General features: G+C 45.5%; 1 protein-coding gene across 2 annotated transcripts in view; it reads right to left on the minus strand.

Annotated features, from left to right (window-relative positions):
* Positions 1 to 10,694, minus strand: part of wdr41 (WD repeat domain 41) — a 62,721-nt gene extending 52,027 nt beyond the window's left edge. Inside the window, exon 1 of one of the 2 annotated variants that reach the window (XM_078214957.1) lies at positions 10,343 to 10,694. The gene's annotated coding sequence lies outside the window, so the exon portion shown is untranslated. The remainder of the gene's footprint in view (positions 1 to 10,342) is intronic. The other variant, XM_078214958.1, reaches the window with a different exon arrangement.
* Positions 10,695 to 16,246: the final 5,552 nt, after the last annotated feature.

Here is a 16,246-nt window from a genome sequence, read left to right on the forward strand (position 1 = left end):
AGCCTAGTAACTCTGAACTGTAACTCTGAACTGCCTCCAACACGTGAAAGTCATACGGTCCAACATATGGTCCAACCAGAGCACAACAAAATTGATCATTATCTATTTTCTATTCTACTGTTTTCAGTTATCTTTCAACATCCTGATAAAATGGTTTATTGTTCCTCCTCGTTCTTTGGGCATGATTGATATCTTTCAACTTCACCCTCAGCCATTTTACTAACAAGAACTTGTGTTACACAGAAACTTATCATCCTTCCTCCATCATCAGTGGGCCTAAATTGTGAATTTATTCCATAATTGCACTGCAGTTTTCTACACCACATTGACTGCAACATTTCAAAGCAGTGGCTCCCAACATCCTCTTGAAGGCAAAAAGGGATGGCAATGAATACAATAACAGCCTTGACAGCAACAACTACATCCAATGAATGAATAAATCGAACCTATTGCAAAAGAAAAATCAGACAGAATATAATGAGTGGAAGAACAAAAAATGCAGGGTGATTAAACCTATTTCTTGGGGGGGGAAAAAACTTTTAAACGAAGATATCAAAGAAAATGAAACAGGCAGATAGACAAAGAGGTTTATTAACAGAATATCAAAGTTTTGGGCCTGGACAGCTGAAGACACAGCTGGCAATTGTGGGGTCAAGGGAGGGAGGGTGGCGCAAGAGGCAGCGTTGGAGGAATACATTTCTCAGAGGATTGCAAAGTTGCACGCAGTTACAGAGATAAGGAGGGGTAAAGCCATGACGGGATTTGATGTGATCATCCTTTTAACATGTTTCTGCATTTTTATCCTTGTGGTTTCCATCACTTTTCAACCTGCAGCATTTATACAAGTCATTTTCCCTCTTCATTTCACTTTTAATTTGTTTGTTAATCCATTTAAGATCACAAACAATTACTAGGTCAAGGTAAGCATTTCCTCTTGTGGCTTTCTTAACATAGTGGGTGATCAAATATTCACAAGGGAAAATGAGCATTATGCCCTCTCCACACAAATACATCCCAACTAAAATCAATATTGTGTAATAGCTAAACCACTTGGGTCTTCGGATTGATTGAAATTTCCCATTGAAATAATTTTCCTATGTTCACATACTTTATTGATCAATGTTTTTCTTATGCTGACCCAAGGTCTATAGCATTCCCTTCGTGTTAGCTTTTGCAGCATTAGATTTTGTTAATCAGTATAGCTCATTTTGTTGCTTTCTGCCTCCTTTAGGATTGATTTATTTTACCTCCCAAGATGTCCCTGATATCTACAGTTGCACTGGGTCTGTTCCCGTCCACTCTGCGTTTTTAAACAATTTTATACCCACCAATTTATAATCAATCATTAAATCCTACAGTGCAGAAGGAGGCCATTCGGCCCATCAAGTCTGCACCAACCACAATACCACCCAGGTCCTATCCCCATAGCCCCATGCATTTACCCTAGCTAGTCTCCCTGACACTAAGGGGCAATTTTAGCATGGCCTATCCACCTAATGTGGAGATGCCGGCGTTGGACTGGGGTAAGCACAGTAAGAAGTCTCACAACACCAGGTTAAAGTCCAACAGGTTTATTTGGTAGCAAATACCATAAGCTTTCGGAGCACTGCCCCTTCGTCAGATGGAGTGGTTAGATAACCACTCCATCTGACGAAGGGGCAGTGCTCCGAAAGCTTATGGTATTTGCTACCAAATAAACCTGTTGGACTTTAACCTGGTGTTGTGAGACTTCTTACTGTGCTATCCACCTAATCCACACGTCCCTGGACTGTGGGAAGAAACCGGAGCACCCAGAGAAAACACACGCAGACACGGGGAGAACGTGCAAACTCCACACAGAGAGTGACCCAAACCAAGAATCAAACACAAGTCCCTGGCGCTGTGATGCAGCAGTGCTAACCACTGTGCCATCGTGCCCAATTGAATCATAGAATGGTTACAGCACAGAAGGAGGCCATTTGCGCCAACCTGTCTAAGCTAGCTCTCTATAAGAGCAATTCACTGCCACTGCCTCACCTGCTCCCCATGGTCTTGCAAATTTCAGCTCTTCAGGTAATTTCTCTTTTGAAAGCTATGATTGAATCTACCTCAATCACATTCTGAAGGAGTGCATTTCAGATCCTAATAACCACTCATTACACAAAAACGATTTTCCTCAAATCGCCATTGCTTCTTTTACCAAACATCAAATCAGGGTCCTCTGGTTCTCTATCCCTTTACTGGTGGGAAGTTTGCCCCAAATGTACTCTGTCCAGACCCTCATGATTTTGAATACCTCTATCAAATCTCTTCTCAACTTTCTACCTTCCAAACAGAACAGCCTCAGCTTCTTCAATTTATCTACTTAACTGAAGCTTTTCAATCATTTCTGCATCCTAATGCCTTTGCACCCTTCCTAAAGTGTGATGCCGGAACTGGACACAATACTCCAGTTGAAGCTGAACCAGTATTTCATACAAGTTTCTCATAACTCAGATGTTGGTCCCTCAGGGGATCAAGGGTTTTGGGGAGCGAACAGGAAAGTGGAGTTGAAGACTAAGATCACCTATTATTACACTGAACAGCAGAGCAGGCTCAAAGGGCCATTTGGACTTCTCCTGCTCCTAATTCCTATGTTTTGTTGCCCCAGATCCCATATGCTTTACTAACCACTTTCAGTGATTTATGCATATATACCCCCAGGTCCCTCTGCTCCCACACCCCATTAGAATTGTACCCTTTAATTTGGTAGGAAGAATGCAGAGAGTCTATATAAAATAATTACTTTAGATTTCTCTGCATTAAATTTCATCTGCCACTCGTTGACTCATTCCATGACCTACATGACCTTAATACAAACTTCCTCACAATTCATAGCACATCCAAGTTTTGTATCATCGGCAACTTTTGAAATTATGCCCTGTACAACACAGTCTAGATCATTAATGATGGGACGGCACGATGGCACAGTGATTAGCACTGCTGCCTCACAGCGCCAGGGACCTGTGTTCAATTCCTGCCTTAGGTCACTGTCTGTGTGGAGTTTGCACATTCTCCCCATGTCTGCGTGGGTTTTCTCCGGGTGCTCCAGTTCCCCCCAAAGTCCAAAGATGTACGTGCGGGTGAGGTTGATTGGCCACGCTAAATTAACCCTAGTGTCAGGGGGATTAGCAGAGTAAATATGAGGGGTTACGGCAATGGGGCCTGGGTGGGATTGTGGTCAGTGCAGACACGATGGGCTGAATGGCCTCCTTCTGTACTGTAGGATTCTATAATATAGAGTTATGCTATAAGGGCAATTAGAGATAAACAAATGGTTATCTTGCCAGTGATGCACACATCTCATGAATGAATAAATAAACCTTCCACCAGTCCAAAAACAACTATTCACCACTATTACTCTGTTTTCTGTCGCGCAGTCAATTTCACACCCATGCTACCACTGTCCCTTTCATTCCAGAGCACTAAGTTTGTAACAAATCTGAAGTGCAAATTCATTAAATGCCTTTTGGAAGTCCATAACACCACATCGACCGTAATACCCTCATAAACCCTCTCTGTTATCTCATCAAAGTTATTGAAATTGATTTACCCTTAGTTAATCTATGCTGGCTTTTCTTAATTAACCCATATTTACTTAAGTGACTGTTAATTTTGTCCCAAATTATCGTTTGAAAGGTTTTCCCACCATCGAGGTTAAACTGACTGGCCTGTATTTGCTGGGCTTATCCTTACTGTCCACTGCAAGCCTAATTTCACTGGTCAATATAGGTGTTGGGATGCCAACAGCTCCAGGAATATAACATTGTCCTTATCAGTAACCTCATAAATAGGGCCCAAGCCATTTGCTCACTGTGCAAGCTTGATGCCAAAATAGGGTGCATCAAAGCTATCCTGTGGGAAAGTGGCTAGGCCGATGAGATCATTGAGCTCACTAATGCTTGTTGACACACACACGCGCACACACACACACACATATCCATATCGTCCCTGCATTACACCTTTTTCAATTAAAAGCATAAAGGAGACATTGGTTTCCTAGCGCATTCCTCATGGGGCAAAGCTTTGATCAGAGTCAACTTGCCTTTTTAAAATTTAAACAAAAACTTGGTGCACTCTCCATGGCGTGCCTTGACCACAGCTCTCTTGCCAATCAATCAGCACCCTTTTCATAAGCAGTATAAATTGGTTTTCCCTTTGAAATTTGGTATTCTTGCATTTGTCCTGTGCAAGATAAAAAGCTTCAACAGCAATATCCCCTTTTATGGTAGCTGCCAGTCTCCTCTCATACCCTTGTTTTTCTTTTATTTGTTTTTTCAATTCTCCTTTGAACTTCCTACATGCACCCTTTTTTTGCTTCATCTTACTCTCTCTTTCATCATCTGCTGCCTCTGGATTTGTTTGACCTATATTCCAGTCTTGTGAGAACTGTACCCAAACTCTCTTTTCTTTGAAGGCAACCCATTGTTCAGTTATCGTTTTGTCTTCCAATCTTTGATTCAAATTTCACTGGGCCAGATCTATTCTCATCCCATTGAAGTTTGCGCTTCTCAATTAAGTATTCTTATACTGGATTCCTCCTTGTCCTTTTCCATAATCAACCTAAACCCTTAAGATATAGTGATCACTGCCCCCTACAAACACTTGATCCCCACATGGCCCACTTCATTCTCAAGAACCAGGTCCAGCAATGCTTTCTTTCTTGTTGGAATGGAAACATACTGATGTGAGAAAATTCTTCTGAACACACTCTAGGAATGCTTGTCTCTCTCTGTCCTTTTATATCTTTCTAACCCGGCCTATATTGGGATAATTAGAATCCCCCATTATAACCACTCTATCATTGTTACACTTTTCTGGAGTTTCCTTGAAAACTTGCTCGTCTACACCATTCCCGCTAATGTTTGGCCTACAGAATACACCAAGCAAAGTAATGGTACTTTTATTTTTTCTTAGGTCAAGCCAAATAGATTCTGTCCTTGGCCCATCTGGAGCAGCCTCTCTCTCCAGCATTGGAATGTTCTCCTTAATCAATACTGCCACCCCTTCTCCTTTCATTCCTTCCAACTTTCCTGAAATGCATACATCATGGAATATATAGTACACATTCCTGTCCTTCTTTGAACCAGGTCTCTGTTATTGTCACATCATATTCCCAAATGGCTATCTGCAGTTCATTAATTTCCCATATTACACGCATTCACATACATGCACAATAACATTAATTTAGATTTGATTACATTCCTTCTTACTCTGACCCAACCTAATACTTTACTACTTCTTACTCTTATACAATCCGTCACTCCCAGGTACACCTCAAATGTTCCTTTCCAATATTAACTCCTGGTTTCCATATCCATTTGTTTAAACATTCCCATGTAGAGCGATTTGCTGAAGCTACTGGAAAATTGGCCCTGGCCAAGTCTAGGTGCAATCTGTCTTTGCTATACAGATCCTATCTCCCCAAACCCTGTCCAAAGTCTGAGGACTCCAAATCTCTCCTTCTTGCACCATCCCTCCAGCCACACATCTATCTGCTCAATCCTATTTCTATACTCACTTGCACGTGGTACAATAAGTAACTCAGAGGGGACTACTTTTGAGGTCCTGCTTGCTAGTTTCCTTCCTAGCTCGTTAGACTCTGTTCACAATTGCAACTGCTCCCGAACCATCAAATTCCCCATGATTATTTACTTTCCAATCTTTCTCATGCACCCACTAGCTGAGCTAGCAGTGCTGTTATGGACTTGCTTCTGGCTGCATTCCCCAGGCAAATCATCGTTCTCAGAATTGAATATTGGTTAGAGAATGAGATGCACTGCCTGGCAGTCACCTGTTCCCTCTATTTAAGCTGTTGAGTGACCACTTCTATAAAAAGACTATCCACAAAGCCACAAAACCTAGAATTTGAGCTGCTGGAGCTGAAGACACTTCCTGCACATATGGCTATCCAGGACGAGATGTGTCCTGAAGTCCCCACATAGAGGTGCTCACTCCACAGATCTGAGCTGCCATGCCATGGTTATATTAACTAGACAATGAAACTTGCTACTCAAATAAAGACATGGCTACTACTCACAAGTGAGTTGCTTCATCTCTAATGATGATCACTACTTTCCAGAGAGATAAACTGAAATGTTTTACTTGCCTATTACCGACAAAATTTAGATTACAATTTACTGCAAAATATAACAATCCTCTAGATTTCATTAAGCAATAGTGCACAGATTGTAATTTTATGCTAAATTATTAAAATAATTAGATCCCCTAGATCTGGCAATATATCCCATGATGTGGAGATGCCAGCGTTGGACTGGGGTGAACACAGTAAGAAGTCTCACAACACCAGGTTAAAGTCCTGTTGGTTTATTTGGTAGCAAAATCCACTAGCACTAGTTTTGTGAATAGGACTCCCACTCACCTGACGAAGGAGCAGCAAGCATTCTGAAAGCTAGTGGATTTTGCTACCAAATAAACCTGTTGGACTTTAACCTGGTGTTGTGAGACTTCTTACTGTGTTCACCCCAGTCCAACGGCGGCATCTCCACATCATGACTACCATCGACACTGCAAACTGCCGGCTCCAAGTGGAGAGGATCTCCAAGAAGATCGCGCATATTGACACAGACATCAAATTTCTACAAAGATGCAAGAAAGCAGACAAGATACCGAAAGGACTACAGATCACGAACCCACTCAGGTCAACCTATAACACAGACTATGCTGAGAAACTTCGCCGTCGCACCTCGCTCACATTCCTCAACCACCTTATACACCAGCTCTACAGCAAACGCCGCATTGGGAAACCAAGATAGAGTCCATATTCTCAACTTGTGCTCAGGATGCAGACCAGCTGCGAAACTCTGCCAAGCAGACAAGACAAAGGAACTACACCATCTACATGCGCACCAAGAACAGGAAACTTGAGAAACTCGGCATCACCAGCAGCAGCAACCAAGCCTCCCCCGGTACCACAGTAGAAAACAGTACCACTGCAGGGAAGTCCACTGTCAACTTGTCGGACCACACACTTCAACCAGATGAAATCGAAGTTCTCAGCCGAGGGCTCAATTTCTGCCCCGCCACCAAAATAGAACCCATCAGTCTCGCAGTGGATACAGAGGAATTCATCAGGCGAATGAGGCTGCGGGAGTTCTTCCACAAACCCCAAGAGGCCAACAGCGAACACAATGAGACAGCCAATGAACCGGCACAGCCAACAGAGAGATCCGCAGTGCAGCAACCGAAGAGGAAAGAGTCGAATTGGACTCCTCCGGAAGGCCGCTGCCCTCGAGTTGACATGTATGCCCAAGCCATCAGGAGGTGCGTCAACACCAGATTCATCAACCGCACTCACAAGACAGCCCCGAACATCACCCAATCACAACGCAACGCCATCCGCGCTCTCAAGACCAACCGCAACATTGTCATCAAACCAGCAGACAAAGGAGGGGCCATCGTCATACTGAACAGAACGGATTACTGCAAAGAAGTGTACTGACAACTGAACAACGAGGAACACTACAGACAGTTAGTCGCAGATCTGACCAAAGAACATAACCGTCAACTCAACAGACCGATTAAGACCTTTGATCCGGACCTTCAGAGCACCCTCCGTGCTCTCATCCCACGTACTCCCAGTGTTGGAGATCCCTACTGCCTCCCGAAGATACACAAGGCAAACACACACACCCAGCCGTCCCATCGTATCGGGCAATGGGACCCTGAGCGAGAACCTCTCCGGCTACGTCAAGGGCATCCTGAAACCCATTGTACAAAGAACCCCCAGCTTTTGTCGCGACACTAAGGACTTCCTACAGAAACTCAGCACACATGGAGCAGTTGAACCAGGAGCACTCCTGGTCACAATGGATGTCGCGGCTCTCTACACCAGCATCCCCCACGACGATGGCATTGCTGCAACTGCCACAGTACTCAATACCGACAACTGCCAGTCTCCAGATGCAATTTTACAACTCATCCGCTTCATCCTGGACCACAATGTCTTCACCTTCAACAACCAGTTTTTCATCCAGACACACGGAACAGCCATGGGGACCAAATTCGCACCTCAATATGCCAACATCTTCATGCACAGATTCGAACAAAACCTCTTCACCACACAGGACCTTCAACCGATGCTATACACTAGAAACATGGATGACATTTTCTTCCTTTGGACTCATGGTGAACAATCATTGAAACAACTATATGATGACATCAACAAGTTCCATCCCACCATCAGACTCGCCATGGACTACTCTCCGGAATCGGTTGCATTCTTGGACACATGCATCTCCATCAAGGACGGTCACCTCAGCACCTCACTGTACCGCAAGCCCACGGATAACCTCATGATGCTCCACTTCTCCAGCTTCCACCCTAAACACGTTAAAGAAGCCATCCCCTACGGACAAGCTCTCCGTATACACAGGATCTGCTCAGATGAGGAGGATCGCAACAGACACCTCCAGATGCTGAAAGATGCCCTCAAAAGAACAGGATATGGCGCTCGACTCATCGATCGACAGTTCCGATGCGCCACAGCGAAAAACCACACCGACCTCCTCAGAAGACAAACACAGGACACGGCGGACAGAGTACCCTTAGTCGTCCAGTACTTCCCCGGAGCGGAGAAGCTACGACATCTTCTCCGGAGCCTTCAACATGTCATTGATGAAGACGAACATCTCACCAAGGCCATCCACACACCCCCACTTCTTGCCTTCAAACAGACTATTGTCCGCAACAAACTACCCAGCCTTCAGGAGAACAGTGACCACGACACCATACAACCCTGCCACAGCAACCTCTGCAAGACGTGCCGGATCATCAACACGGATGCCATCATCTCACGTGAGAACACCATCCACCAGGTACACAGTACATACTCTTGCAACTCGGCCAACGTTGTCTACCTGATACGCTGCAGGAAAGGATGTCCCGAGGCATGGTACATTGGGGAGACCATGCAAACGCTACGTCAGCGGATGAATGAACACCACTCGACAATCACCAGGCAAGAGTGTTCTCTTCCTGTTGGGGAACACTTCAGCGGTCATGGGCATTCGGCCTCTGATCGTCGGGTAAGCGTTCGCCAAGGCGGCCTTCACCCCACACGACAGCGCAGAGTTGCTGAGCAGAGGCTGATAGCCAAGTTCCGCACACATGAGGACGGCCTCAACTGGGATCTTGGGTTCATGTCACACTATCTGTAACCCCCATGACTTGCCTGGGCTTGCAAAATCTCACTAACTGTCCTGTCTGGAGACAATACACATCTCTTTAACCTGTGCTTAACGCTCTCTCCACTCACATTGTCTGTACCTTTAAGACTTGATTACCTGGAAAGATTCGCATTCCAACCATTATTTTGTAAATTGAGTTTGTGTCTTTATATGCCCTGTTTGTGAACAGATCTCCCACTCACCTGACGAAGGGGCAGCGCTCCGAAAGCTAGTGGATTTTGCTACCAAATAAACCTGTTGGACTTTAACCTGGTGTTGTGAGACTTCTTAATATATCCCATATTATGGTTTCCTGAACAGCGTTGCAATTCCAGTATCCAATTCTAATCTTTATCCAAAGTTTTTTAAAGCTTATTTATTAGTGTCACAAGTTACTATTTATTTACTTATTTATTAGTGTCACTCGATTTTCAAGTTTATTGATTACACCTCCGTACTGCAACAAATCTCAAACAATGATCAGACAGAATACAGGAATGAGATAGAGAATCTGGTGAACTGGTGTGGCGACAATAATCTCTCCCTCAATGTCAACAAAATGAAGGAGATTGTCATCGACTTCAGGAGGTGTAGAGGAGAATATGCCTCTGTCTACATCAAGGGAGACGTAGTAGAAATGGTCGAGAGCTTCAAGTTTTTAGGTGTCCAGATCACCAACAAGCTGTCCTGGTCCCCCCATGTCAACACTATAGTTAAGAAAGTCCACCAATGCCTCCACTTTCTCAGAAGACGAAGGAAATTTGGCATGTCAGCTATGAATCTCTTTTACAGATGCACCATAGAAAGCATTCTTTCTGGTTGTTTCACAGCTTGGTATGGCTCCTGCTCTGCCCAAGACCGCAAGAAACTACAAAAGGTCATGAATGTAGCCCAATCCATCACGCAAATCAGCCTCCCATCCATTGATTCTGTCTACACTTCCCACTGCCTTGGCAAAGCAGCCAGCATAATTAAGGACCCCACGCACCCCGGCCACACTCTGTTCCACCTTCTTCCATCAGGAAGAAGTGGAATTATTAACAAAAGCGCACACAGTTCATTCTCAAAAATCCATCAAGCGAGCTACAGACTGGTTTAAAGGGAATCTAACTGCTTGCAGAGAGACACTCACTCACCTGACAGTGTGTCCCGAGGGGGTGGGGGGGGAATGTCTGCCAGCAGCAGGGGGATTGGGGGGGGGGGGGGGAGGGGAGGACTGGAACAGAGCCGGGATGGGAGTGGTAGATTTTCGTGAGTTAGGGGGGAGGTTGGGGCTGCCGCAGTGTCCCGGCTCCTCTCACCCAGGAGAAGCAGCAGGCTGCCTGGGTTATATCCCCCCCCCCCCGGCCAAACCAAACAGCTGCTGGGCCTGGGGAAGGCCGCGGTCCGAGGACGAGATGAGCAGACGCGAACAGCCAAGTCCGCGAACGATCAGAGAGGCTTCCAAAACCCAACCAGCACCAAAACAAAACTAAAAGCTGTGACCCCGCATGCGCCGGCAGCTCCGGAAGTGACGTATCGGCGGCGGCGGCAGGCGCGGGAAAGGGGGAGGGCCGATGGGAGTGAGCACGCGGCCTGTGACGTCACAGTACGCACTTGGCTATGAGGTCAGCTACAGCAGGAGGCCATTCAGCCCCTCCCTAGCTTGGGCCAGAATCAGAGGACACCCATTTAATAGGCACAAGAAGCATGATCCCCCCCCCCCGCCCCATGTCTGCCTAGGTGCTCTGGTTTCCTCGCACAGCCCAAAGATGTGCGGGATAGATTGATTGGCCCTTAGTGTCAGGGGGATTAGCAGGGTAAGTATGTGGGGTTATGGGAATAGGGCCTGGGTGAGATTGCTGTTGGTACAGGCTGGATGGGCCGAGTGGCCTCCTTCTACACTGTAAGGATTCTATGAAAAAATTTTACGCAGCAGGTGGTCAGAATGTGGAATGCAATGCCCAAGGGTATGGCTGAGGCAGATTCAATCATGGCTTTCAAGTAAGAATTGGATAATTCCCAGAGAGTTGTGGTGGCCTAGTGGTAACGTTCCCAATCTAGTAATCCAGAGGTCCAGGCTAATGGTCTGGGAATACAAGTTGAGCTCCACCATGGCAGCTGGTGCAAGTTAAATTCAAGTAATTAAAAGTTAGTCTTGGTAATTGTGACCATGAAACCATTGCAGATTGTCATTAAAAACCCATCTGTTTCGCTAATGTCCTTTAGGGAAGGAAGTCTGCTGTCCTTGCCTGGTTTGATCTGCATGTGACTACAGGTGCACAGCAATGCGGTTGACTCTTAAATGTCCTTTGAAATGGCCTCAACAATATTAACCTGCTACAAAGTCTACAAAAAGGAATGAAACTGGATGGATCACCCAGTTTTAACCTAGACACCAGAAACGACAATAGTAAACCTACCCCTATTGACCCTGCAAAGTCCTCCTTACAAACATCTGGGGACCTGTGCCAAAATTTGAGAAAACTGTCTCAGAGAATGTCATGGAACAGCCTGGTATAGTCATACACATGGATTCATACACTACAGACAATATCCCAGACACCACTATCAGTGACAGAACAGATCTATCAGTTGTGGCAGTACAGTGATATACAGTGAGGAGGGAGTTGCCTTGGGAGTTTTCAACATCAATGCTGGATCCCATGAAGTCTCATGGCATCAGGTCAGACCTGAGCAATGAAATTTTGTGCTTTTTTAAATGTACCACTTGCCCCCTCCCCCCCTCCCCCAGCTGATGAATCAGTACTCCTGCATGTTGAACACACTTGGAGGAAGCACTGAGCGTGAGAAGTTCATAGAATGTACTCTGGATGGTGGACTTTAATGTCCATCACCAAGACTGGCTAGGTAGCACACTACAGACCAATCTGGCTGAGTCCTAAAACAGGTGATGAGGGAATCAACTAGAGGGGAAAACCTACTTGACCTCAACCTCACCAAACTAGCTGATGCAGATGCATCTGTCCATGACAGTATTGGTAGGGGAGACCGCTGTCCTGACCTTGTGGAAATGAAGTCCCAACTTCATAGAATCACACTGAGGATACCCTCCATTGTGTTGTTTGGTACTAACACGGTGCTAAATGCAATAGTTTAGAACAGATCAAGCAAGACAAGACTGGGAAGTCATGAGGCACTGTGGGCCATCAACAGCATCAGAATTGTACACAACCACAATCTGTAACCTCATGGCCTGGCATATAGACCGCTCCATCATTCCATCAAGTCAAGGGTCCAACCCTGGTTCAATGAGGAGTATAGCAGCAACAGCCATACCTAACAATGAGGTGTCTGCCTGGTTAACTATAACCTACATGCCAAAGAGCAGAAGCAGCAAGTGATAGACAGAGCGAAGAGATCTCAAAGTCAACAGATCAGATCAGATCAAAGCTCTGCAGTCCTACCAAATCCAGTCCTGAATGCTCGTGGACAATTAAGCTACTGACTGGAGGAGGAGGGTCCATAAATATCCCCATCTTCAATGATGGGAGAACTCCGCATTTCAATGCAAAAGAGAAGGCTGAAGCATTTGCAACAATCTTCAGCCAGGAGCTCCTCCTGCTGTGGTCCCTCGTATCACAGATGCCTTAATTCAGCTAACTCTATTTGCTCCACATGATATCTAGAAATGACAGAAGGCCATGAATACTGCAAAGGCCATGGACTCTGTTCCGGCAATAATACTGAAGACCTGTTCTCCAAAACTTGCTGAGCCCCTAACCAAGCTGTCCCAGTGCAGCTACAATGCTGAGAGCTACCCAGCATAAAAAGCAAGATAAATCCAACCCATCCATTATCGCCCCATCAATTTACTCCGGATCATTAGCAAAATAATGGAAGAGGTCATTAACAGCGCTATCAAATGACACTTTCTCAGCAATATCCTGCTCAGTGATGCTCAGATTGGGTTCCGCCAGGATCACACAGCTCCTGCCCTCATTACAGCCTTAGTTCAAACATGAACAAAAGAGCTGAACTCCAAAGGTGAGATGAAAGTGAAAGCCCAAGGCAGCATTTTAGCGAGTGTGGCATCAAGAAACCCTAGCAAAACTGGAGTCTGTGGAAATCAGGGTAGCTGGAAGTCAATCATCTCAGTTCCAAGGTGTAATTGCTTTCAAGTAGGAATTGGATAGTTCTCAGAGATTGTGGTGGCCTAGTGGTAATGTTCCCAATCTAGTAATCCAGAGGTCCAGGCTAATGGTCTGGGAATACAAGTTGAACTCCACCATGGCAGCTGGTGCAAGTTGAATTCAAGTAACTCCTCAGGATAACGTCCAAGACCCTACCATCTTCAGCTATTTAATCAATTACTTTCACTCTGTCATGTGAGGATGTTTACTGATGACTGCATAATGTTCAGCACCATTCACAACTCCTCAAATACTGAAGTAGTCCATGCCAACATGCAGCAAGACTTGGACAACATTCAGGGTTGGCTGATAAATGGCAAGTAACATTCACGCCACGCAACTGCCAGGTAATCACCATCTACAACGAGAGAGAATCCAACTATCGCCCCTTGACATTCAGTGGTATTACCATCGCTGAATTGCCCAGTATAAATATGGAGGTTCTCATTGACCAGAAACAGAACCGGACAAGTTATATAAATATGACTACAAAAGCAGGTCAGAGGCTGAGAGTTCTGTAGTGTCACTTCCTGACTCTGCAAACCCAATCCTCCATCTAGAAGACACAAGTCAGGAGTGTGATGGAATACTCTCCACTTGCCTGGATGAGTGCAGCTCCAACAACACTCAAGATTGACACCATCCAGGGCAAAACAGCCTGCTTGATTGCCCCCCCCCCACCCCCATCCACAAACATTCACTCTCCCCAATTCACAGTGGCATCAGCGTATACCATCTACAAGATTTGCCAAGGTCCCTAAGACAACACCTTCCAAACCCATGACCACTACTTTCTAGAAAAAGGACAAGATCAGTTGATACCTGGGAACATCACTACCTGGATGGTCCTCTCTAAACCAATCACCATCCTGATTTGGAAATATGTCGCTGTTCTTTCACTGTCAGGAAGTCAAAGTTCTGGAACTCCCTCCCTAACAGCACTATGGGTGTACCTACACCATGATGTGGAGATGCCGGCGTTGGACTGGGGTAAACACAGTAAGAGTTTTAACAACACCAGGTTAAAGTCCAACAAATTTGCTACTAAATAAACCTGTTGTTAAAACTCTTACTGTGTGTACCTACACCATACAGAGGCTTAGGAGACACCAGAGTTTACAGTGTGGGAGCATGAATGGAAGCTATTGCAAGTGATATTCTGGCTACGATTCAATAGAAGAGAATGGACTCTGGTGAGAGCAGTCCCATCCTGTTGCAGAGGCATTGGAGGAGGGCAGTAGCTGCAGAGAGGTACAACAGTGACTGTTGGCTGAACTGTCTTTCCTTGCCTCATCCCAGGAGCAGACTGGCAGGAGGAACGTGTGCAATTGGGTAGCAAGGTGGGGTGAGCTATGCCCATTGCCTCCTCCAATGATAATTTACCAATCAAGAGGTGGTGTGGGTACCTCACTTGCCTTTGGGCCAATTAAATAGCCAATTGATAGCCACTCATGTGCCTCCTGGCATTTAACCAGCACTTGGGTGGGTGAGCATGGAGGTGTTCACATCACATGGCATAACTGCCAGGTAAATCTTGGTGACATTGTTGGGGGTTGGGCAAGGAACCTTTCTGTTCAGGCACCTTCTGACCAATGGTGCTGCCCCCGCTCTGGCTTGTTCACCCCACCATCCCAATCATAACCCCGACCCCCATATCAGGGCCTACCAGACTGACCCTAGTGAAACCACCCCTTGCCACACTCCACCCCTTGTACATTCATCTTGTTTTTATGACTCTAGCGATGCTCTTCATTGGGAACTGACTGCAGAACCAGCAATGGCCACCGCTCTCGGTGGCGATGTTGGGACTGGAGAGCTGCCAGCTATCTGATCCTCCAATGACTGTTAAATCATCTCAGGGTTCCTCAGTCATGGGGAGGTGAGCTTGTCCCTGGCTTCTCAATCAAGGAGTGGGGGTGGGGTGGCTTGGAGTCACCACCTCCACGTAGGATTTCACCCTACATTTCAAAAGCTTGATGGTTGTGAAAAGTGCAATACAAATGGAAGTCCTTCCTTCTTTCTCTATGTAAGAAGATCTACAGTGGAGCCCCCATGCTGAAAACCACGCTAAATTTAGCTTCATAATTAATCTAAGCAGCACTCCACTAGATGCTGCTAAAGGATGAGTGTTGGTAGCTTCCCTGGGTTCGTGACCATTAATGATCCATGCTGTTGACCCTACTGGAGTATGTTGGATCAGTAGGAGGTCACCCTTAAGTATTGTCCAAACTGGTCTCAGCAGTAGGAGAGTATCTCAGCTCAATCATCCCAAAAGGTTTCTTGCCTACTGCATTGTTGGGCGAAATGGGTAATCCTTCAGTAAGCCAGTACACTCTCATTTGATATATAATAAAGACAGAAAATGCTATAAAATCCCAGCAGGTTTGGCAGCATCTGTGAAGAGAGAAACAGACTTAACATTTCAAGTCTGTATAACTCTTCTTTGGAACCCAAGAGTTCTGATGAAGCGTTATATCAGACTCAAAATGTTAACTCTCTGTTCCTCTCTCCATAATGTGGAGACGTCGGCATTGGATGGGGTAAACACAGTAAGAAGTCTCACAACACCAGGGTAAAGTCCAACAGGTTTATTTGGTAGCACAAGCCACTAGCTTTCGGAGCGCTACCCCTTCATCAGGTGAGTGGGAATTCTGTTCACAAACAGGGCATATAAAGACACAAACTCAATTTACAAAATAATGGTTGGAATGTGAGTCTTTACAGATAATCAAGTCTTAAAGGTATAGACAATGTGAGTGGAGAGAGGGTTAAGCACAGGTTAAAGAGATGTGTATTGTCTCCAGACAGGACAGTTAGTGAGATTTTGCAAGCCCAGGCAAGTCATGGGGGTTACAGATAGTGTGACATGAACCCAAGATCCCGGTTGAGGCCGTCCTCATGTATGTG

The sequence above is a fragment of the Mustelus asterias genome, chromosome 6 (assembly GCF_964213995.1).
Source record: "Mustelus asterias chromosome 6, sMusAst1.hap1.1, whole genome shotgun sequence".
Lineage (NCBI taxonomy): Eukaryota > Metazoa > Chordata > Chondrichthyes > Carcharhiniformes > Triakidae > Mustelus > Mustelus asterias.